Consider the following 15,969-nt stretch of genomic DNA (forward strand, 5'->3'; position numbering starts at 1 on the left):
ACAGTCAAGGTGCTAACTACTACATCACTGCGAAGCTCCAGATAAAATATAAGTTTGTAGTTTGAAAGAGGAAAGGTGATGGTGTTGACAGGACAGATTTCAAGAAAGTAAATCGATGAAATTATATTTTTTAATTGGAAAAAAGTTCTATGAGATTAATCAAAACTCACATTTTATGTGTTGTTATCCCTATATGACTGTGTTTCACCTGGAACGTTTCCAGTTAACAAATGAATTTTCTGAAATGTTTATCGCCGACACTGTTCCACTGTGGCACATTAAATTATAACTGATCACATCATTTCTTGTTTTGCTGACACTAAATAAAGAAGTGAAAGGCAGCTAATGACTTTTGTACTACTGATAGAGTTTCTGTATTAATGGCAAATTGGATTTTACATAATTTGAAAATATGAAGTAAAAAGAAACCATCATTAAAAAGTATTGCAGCATCCTGGTGATAGAAGTAGATAAATATTCATTTTACAGTGCAGCAGGTTTTTATTCTCCCAGTAGGATCAGTCATGTACAGAAACATCCAGTTTCTCTGGAATGTGAATCTGGTTTTACACCAATAGACACACACACACACACACACACACACACACACACACACACACACACACACACACACACACACACACACACACACACACACACCTTTATCACCTGTATCAGTAAGCTGCACATGCAGACAAGCTGTGGCTCAGATCTGATTAATGTGGCACTGAGACTAAATGAGAGAAATGATGCTTGATAAGATCTACAACACAGACAAAACAAAAACAAGATCATGTCACACAACTACTCGCATTTATCCATATTATCCATATTTGATTACATATCAAATGTACAGGCACATATCAAATATTAATAACATATTTGACTATTTCCTGAAAAACATTTAGCCCATCTTGAAGTTGATGGAAACAGAACGTCTCTAAAAAGTTGGACAGGTACATGTTTACTACGCTGCAGCATCCCTTTTTCTACCAACAGCCCATAAACATCTGGGAGCTGAAGAGACCAACCAGTGGACCACTGGGAGATGAACGGTTAAGGTAACCCACTCCGAGTCTTCTTTGTCTTGTCTTATTATATCTTTCATGATGCATCAAATATTTTCAGTGAATTATACGGTCTGGATTGCAGGCAAACCAGTCCAGGACCCGGACTCTTCTACTGCAAAGCTACGTTCGATGCCATATAAAGTTTAGCGTTGCTGAAATATGCTAAACTTTACAGAGAAAGAAATAATCTGGATAAAAGCACATGTTGTTCTTAAATCAGCACATTCCTTTCAGAACTGATGATGCCTTTCCAGCCATGTAAGTTGCCAGTTCCATGGCACTAATGCACCCTCTTACCATCAGACAGTAGTTCCTGTGCTTTATTCAGCAACGTACTCCCCGTGGAATAATTTCTTGCCAAAGTACTCCCTAAACCAGGAGTTTGTAATGCTACCTTCACAATGCAAAGGCCATTTTTGCTCTCAGACCAACTAAATAAAACTCTTTTAGAGCTGAAAATAACCTTTTGAAAGAAGATAACTTAGAAATTTGATGAATATCTACAATAGAGAAGTTTCTATTTTCAAGTTTTCAAGAGGAAAACATTTTTATTTTATTTTAGGTTCAAAGTAAAGTAAAACATGAAACTTTTGCAAAGAGGATAGATAATTTTTTTTGATGGGATATAGATATTTTTGAAAAAGCTTTAAAAACAAAATAACAAAAAACAAAAAAAGTTTCCAAACTTATGACAAGAATATCATAGAGTCATTGTGTTAATTCAATACAATTATTTAATGAACCAACAAACAAAAAAAAGAAGGGAAACACTGCTAAAACCCTGCATTTGCTATCATGATATTTAAAACCATTTATTGGTTCTTTATTTCTCTAGCCAATGTTTAAGCGCCATTGTGAAAGGTTAAAAGAGTGGCTTAAGGCTCCAGATCTGCAGGTTGGAGACCCCTGCACTAAACCTCATGCAAAGCCCTTCGGATTGCTGTTAAACACAATGCTGTGTTTAACGTGCCTAATTTCTTTAAATAGTGTAACTAAAGAATCTCTATAAAATTCAAACTTCAATCTAAATGTCCTCTCCTGTTGTTGCTCTGAACTTTTGCAGAATACCACGTGTTTCGTCAACGATGAACAAAAGCAACAAGTTGACGATTTCCACTCGTATCTGTGGATTCATCCAGCTGAAGTTTAAATGACTTTTCCAATGTTCTGAATTACCTGAACAATTTCTGTTCAAACTGAAAGTATTTTGCAGCAAACTGCATCATTATAGTCTTTCTGCTATAGCATTATGCAACACTGCCTCTACAACAGCAGCAGGAGGAGGTCTTCAGGAGAAGTAAAGGTTTTTTTTTTTACAGCTTAACCACAAGTAATGACACCACATGAGAAGCCTCCACGACCTCTAATGATGCAGAGGCTTTTTGCATTATGTCTTGTGATGATATAAATTCAGCAAATTTACACCTAAAAAACCCAAAGTGAGTTACTAACATGACAAGAGTGCTTTGTAGTTAGAAGCTGTCTGGCATAGAGTCAAGACATTTGACCAAAAGAGCTCCATATGTTGGGTGGGCTGTGGAATACATCAGAGGGAAAGCATTGACGCGGTTCCCCACGTCTGTCATTGCCGTCACATTTGACTGAGTGTTAAATAAACAATGTGTCATCTATTTTGTCTTCTTGCTGTCCATTACACAGACATAGAAATTATAAAAAGAGGCTGTTATGTGACATTAGTGTAGATAACAAGATAATTTGCATTTAATTAAAAAAAATCTATAATCACTGTAGTGCTTGCTTGCTCTCAAGTTTGTTATAAACAGTTGATAACAGTTGATGTAGTCCAGGGTATACGGGGGCATACAGTGTATACCCACTTCTTTTTCAGTCAGTATAGACCCACTTCTAAATTTCTAAGCTCCCTGTCATGCTGCTTTTACAATTACAAATGTAGCTTTTAATCTGCTCCTCTATCTACCTCTCCAGCTATGGAGAAGATCCACTCGCATGGCACAGATATAGCTGGGAATTACAAATATCTCTTAGCCAGTCGGAAGAGGTTTGGATACACAGTTTTTCGTGTTGTTTATCTGAGCAGGTCTTCTTCTGCCAAACACTGCTGGACTGTCTCTGTCTTCCTCACACACATGCACCTCTCATGATCAGACACAGTCACCTCGCAATCTCTTTCAACCACACAAACACTCTCTACACATACGCAATATCTTACGCTAACTTTGTGTTTTAATTTATTTGGTAGTTTTTTCGGTTATAGAATAAACTGGAGGAAAAGTGAACCTATACGGCGGCCTCTGAACGTGTGTACACATCGTACAGATCTTGGATCTGCTCCCTTTGTCTGGAAACCGGAAATCATGAGATATCTGGGAATTAAAATTAGAGTACCTGTTTGTGAAATATTTGACTTAAATGCTAAACTCTTAGTAGATTATATGAAGGAAGACCTCTAATGATGGTCTATTTTATTTCTATGCTTGTGGGGTCGGGGAGAGACACTTAAGATGACTCTCCTCACAAGACTGAACTTTTTAGTGTTTTCTATCCCACGGTTTATTCAGAAATCTTGGTTTGACAAGATCAATAGAAGGTTTTCTTCTTTCTTATGGAAAAATAAAAAACCTTAAATTAGCTTGAAAAAACAATCCATACTAAGAGACAAAGGGGTTTTAGGAATTCCAGATGTTTTTTTTTTTTTATATTATCTTGCATTTAATGCCAAATATTCTCTCACTTGGGGCTATAAAAAGATGAGAGAGAAAGGGAGCTGGGATTTGCTGGAGGAATTCTTGGTAAAAGAAATGAACAAATTTGTGTCACTGTCTTCACTCTGGTACACTCCCACTCCACCCAAAAGCATAGGGAATTATATTATTCAATTTTCTTGTGTCATAAGTAGAGAAATTCATAAAAGAACAGCTATTGCAAACTAATTTCTTCCATCCTCGCCAATATGGTATTATAATGCTCTTAAAGCTGCAGGGATACCACTAAATAACACAGAATGGCGCAATCAAAATGTCGCGGAAACCTCTCAAATTGTAGAGAGCAGAGAGATCCTCCCTTTTGAAGAACTGAGGAAAAGGTACCATTTAACCAAGAATAATTTTTTACAATATTATCTGTTAAAGTCAGTTGTTTCCAAACTCTCAAAAATGCTTCGATTATAATTTTGAGACCGAGAAAAATTTAGATTTCTATCCTCAAATAAATGTGCAGTCTCGGGTTTATAGAAGCTGTTACTTCATTCTTCTTTAAATCCAAACATAAAACCAGTGTCACTACGGGAATCAGACTTAAAGGTCCAATTAACACACACAGAGTGGGAAAACATTTGGTCTGATATTAAAACAAGTCAGTCAGAGGAAGATTTATACAACTAAAAATCCTTCACAGAGCATACAATACTCTCTCCAAACTTATAAAAAAAATAGACCCAAGTATGTCAAACCTTTTTTTTGGGATAAATGTGGACAAGTCGGTAATCTATTTCACATGCTATGGCTCTTCCCAGCAGTCAAATTATTTTGGACAGAGTTTGTAGGTTAACCTCAGTGCTTGCAAACACAGCTCCGTGTCCGTCCTTATGTCTGTTAGGTCACAGGACCATAAATTTTAAAACAAGATTGTAAAAGAACAGTGTGCTCAGCATTTTGGGCTGCCAAAAGAATATTTTTACTAAATTGGAAAATTCACAAGCCAAAATGCTTCTCCATGGGAACCTGGTTATCAGAATTTCTAAATATTATAAGCATGGAAAGAATAACAGATTTACTCAATGACACTAAACTTAACTCTGAAACTATCTGGAAGCTGGTATGGAGACACATGGGAGCAAAAATGAGTATGTAATGTGAAGTAAGATGTATTTTATACAAGAGAATTGCAGAGAGATTTGTTCATATTTTTTACATTTGAATATATATATATATATATATATATATATATATATATATATATATATATATATATATATATATATATATATATATATATATATATATATATATAGATAGATAGATAGATAGATAGATAGATATATGTAATGTGAACTAACAGGTGGACACAGTTCCCCAGTGGACATATGGGACGAGTGAGCTGTGAATAATGTTCTATTTATAATGGAGTGTTTTTGTGTGTGCATATACATATACATATACATAAAATGGGCGATATGTGTATACATTTGTATGCAGACATATTCAATTCAATTCAATTCAACTTTATTTGTATAGCACCACTTCACAACAATGTTGTCACAGGACACTTTACATACACAAATCAACATACACATCATTTCGAGCCAATTCATACATATACTATAATAAAAACCAACTGATTGCATCGAGACATGACTTCGATCCAATCCCCCATACTGAGCTGCACGAGGCGACAGTGGGAAGGAAAAAACTCCCCTTTAACAGGAAGAAAACCTCCGGCAGAACCCGGCTCAGGGAGGGCAGCCATCTGCCTCGACTGGTTGGGGTGGAGACAACAGGAAAGACAGATCAACGTGTACAACTGGACTTATTCAGGAAGACCTGCGGAAAAAAGGAGAAATATGTTACAGACGGCCCTGCGATGGACTGGCGAGCTGTCCAGGGTGTACCCTGCCTGTCGCCCAAAGCCGGCTGGGATAGGCTCCAGCTTCCCCGCGACCCTGAATTGGAATAAGCGGTTTGGAAAATGAATGAATGAATGTTACAGACGGCAATATTGGCATATATTTATACATTAATACATTAGAGAAATAGAGTGATGTACTTCTCAGTGCATCAGGTAACATCCCCATTGCTACATAAGTACTGGATGGCTAGACTACCCATAACTATAAGAGCAATGAGCATAACCTGGATAGTTGGGTCCCGTACATGTAGACTCCAACTCAGGAGATGCTCATATCCTAACTATAAGAATCATTGAAAAGGAAGGTTTTCAGCTCAATCTTAAAGGTGTGGAGGGAGTCTGCCTCCTGAACCCACGGTGGGAGCTGGTTCCATAAGAGAGGAGCCTGATAGCTAAAGGCCCTTCCTCCCATAGTACTCTTTGAGACTCTGGGAACCACCAGTAAACCTGCAGTCTGAGAGCAAAGTGCTCCATTTGGAATATATGGAACTATAAGATCTTTTATGTACAATGGAGCTTGGTCATGGAGAGCTTTATATGTGAGGAGAATAATGTTAAACTTTATCCTGGATTTAACAGGGAGCCAGTGTAGAGAGGCTAAAACTGGTGAAGCATGATCTCTCCTGCTAGTCCTCATCAGAACCCTCGCTGCAGCATTTTGGATCAGCTGGAGACTTTTCAGGGCATATTTGGGACAACCCATAAATAAGGAATTGCAGTAATCCAGTCTGGAAGTAATAAAGGCATTGACTAATTTTTCTGCATCTTTCTGAGACAAGATGCCTCTAATTTTTACAATATTACGCAGGTGGAAGAAGGCGGTTCGAGAAACCTGTTTTACATGTGAGTTAAAAGACAAGTCCTGGTCAATAATGACTCCAAGATTTCTCACAGTGGTACTGGAGGCCAGATTAATGCCATCCAGATTAATTACATAACTGGATTATTTTGTTCTAAGTTTTTTAGGCCCGAAGATAACAACCTCTGTCTTGTCTGAGTTTACAAGGAGAAAATTCAGTCATCCAGGTCTTGATGTCTGTAAGACATCTTTGTAATCTAACAAACTGATTGGTTTCGTCTGGCTTCATGGAGAGGTAGATCTGAGTGTCATCCGCATAGTAATGAAAGTTTATACCTATATGTAGTTTGTGATGTGTGTGTGCACAAATGTATATATACACCTATGTATATATATATATTTATATATAATCAACCTATTGGAACACTGCTCAAGCAAGCGACGCTTCTGTGCCACATGCTCGACGCTTGCTCGAGCAGACGGCCTTGAGCGTAACATCTCTAGGAAATCCTTCCTGCATTTTCTCAGCCATGTTTTCCTTCCGAGTTTCTTCTTCACTACTTTGTATTTTCATCCTAACACGCTGTTTATATGCAGGGTGTGGCTATCAGGTGTGCGCTGTGGGAGGGGGGAGTAGGGGAGCCGGGAGATGAAGCTTACGAAATATAAGAAATGAAAAACTTCAACTCGGCCCGAATGTTCGGATTGGTCAGAGATTTTACAGAATTACATTAAACTGAGGGGTCTAATTATATTTCTTATTGTTCATGATTAGAAAATGGATGGACTCTAAAGTCTAAATGTCTCTGAGCAAGATTACCTACCCCAGCTTTAATTAGCAGACTTATGTGGAGCTTGACATGAAACTCTGCACTAGTCGGCTAATTACCCATTGGTTTGAGTCAGGTGTGTTGCAGCAGGAAAACTAGGAACACTTGCAGGACTGCAGCCCCCAATCATCTGATAATAAACCAGATGATTCCGACATTATGATTCCTAAAAATATTACCATTTTAAATTCTTCATATTTATTAGACACACTTACAACCACAGTAGTAAAAGTACCTCGAAAGTGTATTTTAGTAACTGCAACACCGGGGCAGCAGCTGCTTTTGCATTATTTTGCATGTTATCAGCTGCTGCATCTGAAACGTTATGCTCTGATTAGGTGAAAATGCAAACAAGGAGCTCAGCTGTAGCTCAGTGTAGCAACTGCTGCAGTGATCAACAGTCTGTTAACTCACCTCAGGTTCATAACGACAGAAGAATTACACACTTTGTCTGTTCAATGAAGCTGAAATCACTGTGAAATTACTGTCATTATTTTTGTCGTGTGTGTGTGTGAGAGTGTGAGCATCTGCATAAAGGATTGCAGGAGTGTGTAGCCAAGCAAATAATAGCCTTTAGAGCTTTGACAGGTCTGTCAGTGTGGGTGGTTATTATAAGAGGAGAGTGTATTTGAATATGAGAATAGCAGAGTAGTTAAACAGCAGTGATAATGGTGGTTGTGTCTTAAAGAGGAGGATGTTTGCATGGCTTGAGGTGACAGATCTGTCAACTTGTCGACATAACCAGCACACGTCCTGTCACAGCTGTGCAAGCTAAACACTGGGAAGTTGTAAACACACCTACTTCTTAAAGAGTTTTTCTGTGTACAACACAAAGGGCAGCGAACAGAAGGATAAAATAACATAAAATACTCCACACAGTCCGGATTTAAGTGTATCAGATTCCACTTTCCTATTGAGATGTGTTTATGAGCCAGAGAGACTGTCTGGTCGTACAAGCTTGTGTTGTAAATAAGAATCATGCAGCATGTGGGCTGATTAAAAACTTTGTCATTTCAACAGATAATTTTTATTACATGTAAACAGGAATCTTTTTAAAGTGTCTCTATGATGCAAATTTCAGTCTAGTTTATTTTAATATGCAAGTCCAGAAGGGGCAAGAAATAATCAAGCATTTTTCACAAACCCCTTCATTTATTTTGTATTGGTCCTCTCAGATCAGCCTCGGCCAGAGAACAAGCGAACAGAGAACGCTCCGCCCTCTGTCCTGCAGGCTGCGTCTGATTGGTCAGCTGCTAGTAGTTGGGCGTGGCTTTCCTTTTGTGAACGTGCACAACTTGGAGAAGATGACCAATCACTGAGTCCCTCCCTCGGGACGTCATTAAAGTTTAGAAGCAGAAAAAACTCTCTAAATCTAGTGCCATTTAGTAAAAGAGTTACGACACTCTTTGAACTCGCCGACACGCGGTCACGTGATTCATGTCGCGCTCAGTAGTTCTAAACAGCTCAGCGCCGTCAGTCCATTTCAATGGGTTCTGTCGGGAGGCAGCGCAAAAACGTCAATTTTCCTCCCAATTTTTTCCCCCCAGTATTGCCCAATAATGTGCATTGATTACTATGCTGTCTATATAATTTTCTGTTGCCATGGAAACCAAACATAGAGTGTGCCGGAAAACTCAAAGATGCTTTTAGGTGATTAAAAAAAAAACGGCGCCACTCATGTGTCTGATGAGTATTTAAAGGGTTCCTATTATGGTATTTGGAGTTTTCTGAGCTTTCTACAGTGTTACAGTGTTGAATCCTCATCAGACATGTGAACGGCACAGTTTTTTATCACCTAAACGCATGTCTGAGTTTGAGTTTGAGTTCCAGCACGCTCTCTGTTCGGTTTCCATGGCGACAAAAAACGCGTTGTTTTAGAGAGTTTTTTCTACTTGGAAATCCTTGTGACGTCCCGGGGGATAAGGTTCGGTGATTGGTTACCTTCTACTGGTTAACAAGGGCATGTACAAATACATCAGGCAGGTGGAAAACGTGGGATAAAGTTATTTCCAACGATGGCTGGTGAGTTTACCAAAGAGAGACATCCTGCTGCATTCGTTGCTGTGGGTTGCTGTTTTCCACTTCGTTTTCAGGCTCTGATTCAGGTTCCAACATGTAGGGCTGTATGCTATGTGTTGACATTGTATTTTGTTTTTTTTATTGAGTTTATATTCGCCTAATTCTTCTGTTTATGAGATGTTACAATGACGGGGAAAGCAGGTGCGGTGCGCGCTCCCGATGTAGTGCAGTGGTGGGAGGCGGGGCTTAATGCGGAAGAGTCTCAATCCACTCGTTTTGCCCACAGGCTGATCTGACAGCCTACGGAGAGGGTCGGTCTGAAGTAAATAAAGCCATTTGTGACAGTAACTCGATCATTCCCATCCCTTCTGGTCTCAGAAATAAAAATAAATTAGCCTGAATCGCACATAATAGTTCCACTTTAACTCTATAACACTGTGGAAAGCTCAGAAAACTAGAAATAGCGTAACAGAAACACTGTGAACTGCATGAAGCTGAAATTGAACTGAGCTCATTTCCCTTTTGGCCTGGGCCATGATGCAGGTTGGAGGGGGGTCTGATTAGTGAATGATGAGAAAGTTAGTTGGCCTATTGCGTTTTCCTCTTAACTGTAAGATCTGCAGATCTGTAAGTATTTCTGCACTTGATGTAAACTTCAACGCATTTAGCTGTGAGCACACTCCACTCTGCATCACTGATATTATATGCAGAACAAAAGAAACCAAGATCCTGGAAAACTAACATCAGCTGTGTTTCTTTGCCCGCTCACACTCCTCCCCCTCTCCCACATAAACACAGAGCTCTGAGCAGATTGATTATGTGGTTCAGTTTCACTCTGGCACATTAGTGTGAATTTATCTGTTGCAGTTATATGGGTATTTTACCTACCAGCCACATTTAGGGTATTTCAGGCTTTTACCTTCTGAACTGCATTAATTCTTGGTGTAATAGATTCAACAAGGTGTTAGAAACATTCCTTAGACATTATGCTTTTTAATTACATGAAGCATCACACAGTTGCTGCATATGCACGATGAGAATCTCCTGTTCCACCTCATCCCAAAGCTGCTCTGATGGACTGAGATCTGGCGGACTCATTATGTCCTCTGTGACATGTTGCATTATGCTGGTGGAAGTATCCACCAGAAGATGCTACACTAGTGATAAAAAGATGGAAATATTTGAGAAGCAACAGTTGTGCTCATATTTATTCAAATATGAAAAAACAGCTGCCTGTAAAATAAGATGAAATTGACTAAAGTAATAATAACTTAAAATGTTATGAAAATCATTACATTATTTTCTAATTCTGGTTCAATAAAAATATTTTTTTTTAAAAAAGCAAACAAATAAGATAATTTATTACATATTACATCACTCATAAACTAACATTTTGTTGAACAATCCTTTAATGTTTCCGCTCCAGTCAGATGTTTTCTGTTCCTCTCAGTCAGACTTCTGCACCTCCATCCATCCATCCATCTTCTGCCGCTTATCCGGGGTCGGGTCGCGGGGGCAGCAGCCTAAGCAGGGAAGCCCAGACTTCCCTCTCCCCAGCCACATTTGCCAACTCTGCGGGGGGGATCCCGAGGCGTTCCCAGGCCAGCAGAGAGATGTAATCCCTCCAGCGTGTCCTGGGTCTTCCCCGGGGTCTCCTCCCCGAGGGACGTGCCTGGAACACCTCACCAGGGAGGCGTCCAGGAGGCATCCTGACCAGATGCCCGAGCCACCTCAACTGGTTCCTCTCGATGCGAAGGAGCAGCGGCTCTACTCTGAGCCCCTCCCGGATGACTGAGCTCCTCACCCTATCTCTAAGGGAGAGCCCGGCCACCCTGCGGAGGAAACTCATTTCAGCCGCCTGTATACGAGATCTCGTTCTTTCGGTCACGACCCACAGCTCATGACCATAGGTGAGGGTAGGAACGTAGACCGACTGATAAATCGAGAGCTTCGCCTTCTGGCTCAGCTCCTTCTTCACCACGACAGACCGGCGCAGAGCCCGCATTACTGCAGACGCCGCACCGATCCGTCTGTCGATCTCACGCTCCATCCTTCCCTCACTCGTGAACAAGACCCCGAGATATTTAAACTCCTCCACTTGAGGCAGGACCTGACTCCCGACCCGGAGAGGGCAATCCACCCTATTCCGGCTGAGGACCATGGTCTCAGATTTTGAGGTGCTGATTCTCATCCCAGCCGCTTCACACTCGGCCGCGAATCGCTCAAGCGAGAGCTGGAGATCACGACCAGATGAAGCCAACAGGACCACGTCATCCGCAAAAAGCAGGGACCCAATCCTGAGGCCACCAAGTTGGATCCCCTCAACCCCTCGGCTGCGCCTAGAAATTCTGTCCATATAAGTTATGAACAGAATCGGTGATAAAGGGCAGCCTTGGCGGAGTCCAACCCTCACCGGAAACGAATCCGACTTACTACCGGCAATGCGGACCAAGCTCTGACACCTGTCGTACAGGGACCGGACAGCTCGTACAAGGGGGTCCGGTACCCCATACTCCCGGAGTACCCCCCACAGGAGCCCCCGGGGGACACGGTCGAATGCCTTCTCCAGGTCCACAAAGCACATGTAGACTGGTTGGGCAAACTCCCATGCCCCCCCCAGGACCCCAGAGAGGGTATAGAGCTGGTCCACTGTTCCGCGACCAGGACGAAAACCACACTGCTCCTCCTCAATCCGGGATTCGACTATCCGGCGGACCCTCCTCTCCAGGACCCCTGAATAGACCTTACCAGGGAGGCTGAGGAGTGTGATTCCCCTGTAATTGGAACACACCCTCCGGTCCCCCTTCTTAAAAAGGGGGACCACCACCCCAGTCTGCCAATTCAGCGGTACTGCCCCCGATGTCCACGCGATGCTGCAGAGGCGTGTCAGCCAGGACAGCCCCATAGCATCCAGAGCCTTAAGGAACTCCGGGCGGATCTCATCCACCCCCGGGGCCTTGCCGCCAAGGAGCTTTTTGACCACCTCAGCGACTTCAGCCCCAGAGATAGGAGAGTCCACTCCTGAGTCCACCAGCTCTGCTCCCTCATGGGAAGACGTGTTGGTAGGATTGAGGAGGTCTTCGAAGTATTCCCTCCACCGACCCACAACGTCCCGAGTTGAGGTCAGCAGCACCCCATCTCCACTGTACACAGTATTGATGGAGCACTGCTTCCCCCCCCTGAGCCGCCGGATGGTGGACCAGAATCTCCTCGAAGCCGTCCGGAAGTCTTTCTCCATGGCCTCGCCGAACTCCTCCCATGCCCGAGTTTTTGCCTCGGCAATGGCCGAAGCCGCATGCCGCTTAGCCCGCCGGTACCCATCAGCTGCCTCCAGAGTCCCACAGGCCAAGAAGGCCCGATAGGACTCCTTCTTCAGCTTGACGGCATCCCTCACTGCTGGTGTCCACCAACGAGTCCTGGGATTACCGCCACGACAGGCACCAACGACCTTACAGCCACAGCTCCGGCTGGCCGCCTCAGCAATAGAGGCACGGAACACAGCCCATTCGGACTCAATGTCCCCCGCCTCACCCGGGACATGTTCGAAGCTCTGCTGAAGGTGGGAGTTGAAGCTCGCTCTGACAGGGGACTCAGCCAGACGTTCCCAGCAGACCCTCACAACACGTTTGGGCCTGCCAGCTCTGACCGGCTTCCTCCCCGACCATCTGAGCCAACTCACCACCAGGTTGTGATCAGTTGACAGCTCCGCCCCCCTCTTCACCCGAGTGTCCAAGGCATGTGGCCGCAGGTCCGACGATACGACTACAAAGTCGATCATTGAACTGCGGCCCAGGGAATCCTGATGCCAGGTGTACATATGGACACTCTTATGCTGGAACATGGTGTTCGTTATAGACAATCCATGACGAGCACAGAAGTCCAACAACAAAACACCATTTGGGTTCAGAGGGGGGGGACCATGCCTCCCAATCACTCCCCTCCAGGTCTCACTGTCATTGCCCACGTGAGCATTGAAGTCCCCCAGCAGAACAATGGAGTCCCCAGAAGGAGCACCCTCCAGCACTCCCTCCAAGGACCCCAGAAAGGGTGGGTACTCTGAACTGCTGTTCGGTGCATAAGCACAGACAACAGTCAGGACCCGTCCCCCCACCCGGAGGCGGAGGGAAACTACCCTTTCATCCACCGGGGTAAACCCCAACGTGCAGGCACCAAGCTGGGGGCTGATGAGAATGCCCACACCTGCTCGGCGCCTCTCACCATGAGCAACTCCAGAGTGGAAGAAGGTCCAGCCCCTCTCGAGGGTACTGGTTCCAGAGCCCAAGCCATGCGTCGAGGTGAGTCCAACTATATCTAGTCAGAACCGCTCAACCTCGCGCACAAGCTCAGGCTCCTTCCCCACCAGAGAGGTGACGTTCCACGTCCCTAGAGCCAGCTTCTGCAGCCGGGGATCGGACCGCCAGGGTCCCCACCCCTTGCTGCCGCCCAGCTCACATTGCACCCGACCCTTACGGCTCCTCCCGCAGATGGTGAGCCCACGGGAGGCGGGGCCCATGTAACCCTTTCGGGCTGAGCCCGACCGGGCCCCATGGGCGAAGGCCCGGCCACCAGACGCTCGCTCTCGTACCCCGCCTCCAGGCCTGGCTCCAGAGGGGGGTCCCGGTAACCTGCGTCCGGGCAAGGGAACATTCATGCCCAGGTTGGTCGTCATCATAGGGGTCTATGCACTTCTGCACCTGTTGACAGGTATTTTGTCCCACTGTTCAACAGAAAAGTGCTCTAATTTGTCCAGGACCAATTTGTTTTTCTTTTTTTTTTTTCTTTTTTCAACTCTATTAAATAAAAAAAACTGTGTCTTATATTAATAAATAATGTTTTTGCAAGTTTTTAGTTATTGTTCCTTTTTAAAGTATCCAGTTATTTGAGTGACTGTTGTAAATTCAGCCTTTTCTTTAATGAAAGGGGATGAATACATATGAGCACAACTGTATATTCAGGTAGACCATGTCATGTTGATACTAAGGTAAGGGTGGGCCCAAAGTGGGCCAAAAATATCCCCCACACCACTAAACCTGCAGCAGCCTGAACCGGTAATAAAAGGCAGAATAGATGGATCAAAAAGATGCTTTCATGATGTTTCCACCAAATTCTGATCCTACCATCTGAATGTGGAGCTGAAATGGAGACTCATCAGACCAGCAATGTTTCTCCATCTTCCATTGTCCAGTTCTGGTGAGTGTGTGTGAAGTGTAGCCTCAGTTTTTCTGTCCTTAGCTGACAGGAGGGAACCCGGGGGGGGTCTTCTGCTGCATCTTCTTCATGGTCGGTAGTCTGTGTTCAGAGATATCATTCTACTTACTTTGGATAAAACCAGCATTGTTTAAGTCTCTGTTGCTTTTCTGTCATCTCCAACCAGTCGGCATATTCTTTCTGACCTCTGACATCAAAATTTGATTTTTTGGTTTTGCTTATTCTTCGAAACAATAAAGTCTTTCCTTGATTTAATTCAACCTGTAATGTGAGCAAGAAGAGATGCAACAAATTTCTAAATGTGATGCCTTTGGTAACAATTAGCCTTTTTTTCAATGTTTATTATTTCATTTTTTTGCCTATATTTTGTGTGAATAAAATATTACAATTAGTTGGAATTTTACTTGAGTTTTTCACATATTTGACCAGAATATTTTTAGCGTTTTATTATAATAGCTTTTACATATTTACATAAATACATCATTTTACAGTAATTTTATGGGTTATTTTTTTAAAATCCAGATTTAAACATTTTTCTTTCTAATGGGCCTATGATTGAGGACTTTAGGTGGTTTTAAATCTCTTTTGAAAACTCATCTTTTTATGTTGGTTTTTAACTCCGGAGAGCAGGACCACTAGGTCATTTCTGTCTTATTTTGTCTTTTTAACTATGATGTTGTCTTTATTTTAGTGCTTTTTAATGTTGGTTTATTTTATTTTACCTGTACAGCACTTTGGTTACTTTGAGGTATGTGAAAGTGCTCTACAAATATAGTTTGATTTAATGAGTTTGATTGATTAATTAAAATCTGCACTTTATCTTTTAACTTAACTGGGCGGTTTTCTTTTCTTTTTTTTTATCATGTTATTGTAGTTATTCTGTATGATTTTGTATAGTCTTTCATGACTTTTGTACACCATTTCTACTGTCGAATTACTCTTATGTTCCATCAATCAATTAATCAATCTTTGCCTTCGCCACAGATCAGATCACCAACACAACTCAATAGGGGTGGAAAGCACATATCGTGGTGGTGAGCCCGTGGTATTTTTTCTTTGTTTTTTAAACACCTTTTTCCAATAACTATTTAAAAATATTTACATAGAACAAAATTATTATAAATCTGATCAATATGTTGATATTGCAATTTTATTGTAATTTTCTCAGCTTAGTCCACCCCTCCTACGTGCCTGCCTTTGGTAGCATCCACGCATGTGACGTATGTCTCAAACACGGAATTCGACCGCAGCGTGATGTGTCTGCTAAACGTGACATAAAAACTTAGGTTTATTTTAATTCTACAGATTATGTAGAAATTCCAATGAGTCCAAAACACGACTATCTATATCTGCATTAGAAAGTATGTTTCTCGCGTGCTTGTTCAGGTTCTGAAGTTTTTTTGTTTTATTTTTTACCTTTAATTTGTAAACAAACAAA

Source organism: Telmatherina bonti (assembly GCF_933228915.1).
Source record: "Telmatherina bonti genome assembly, chromosome: 20".
Lineage (NCBI taxonomy): Eukaryota > Metazoa > Chordata > Actinopteri > Atheriniformes > Telmatherinidae > Telmatherina > Telmatherina bonti.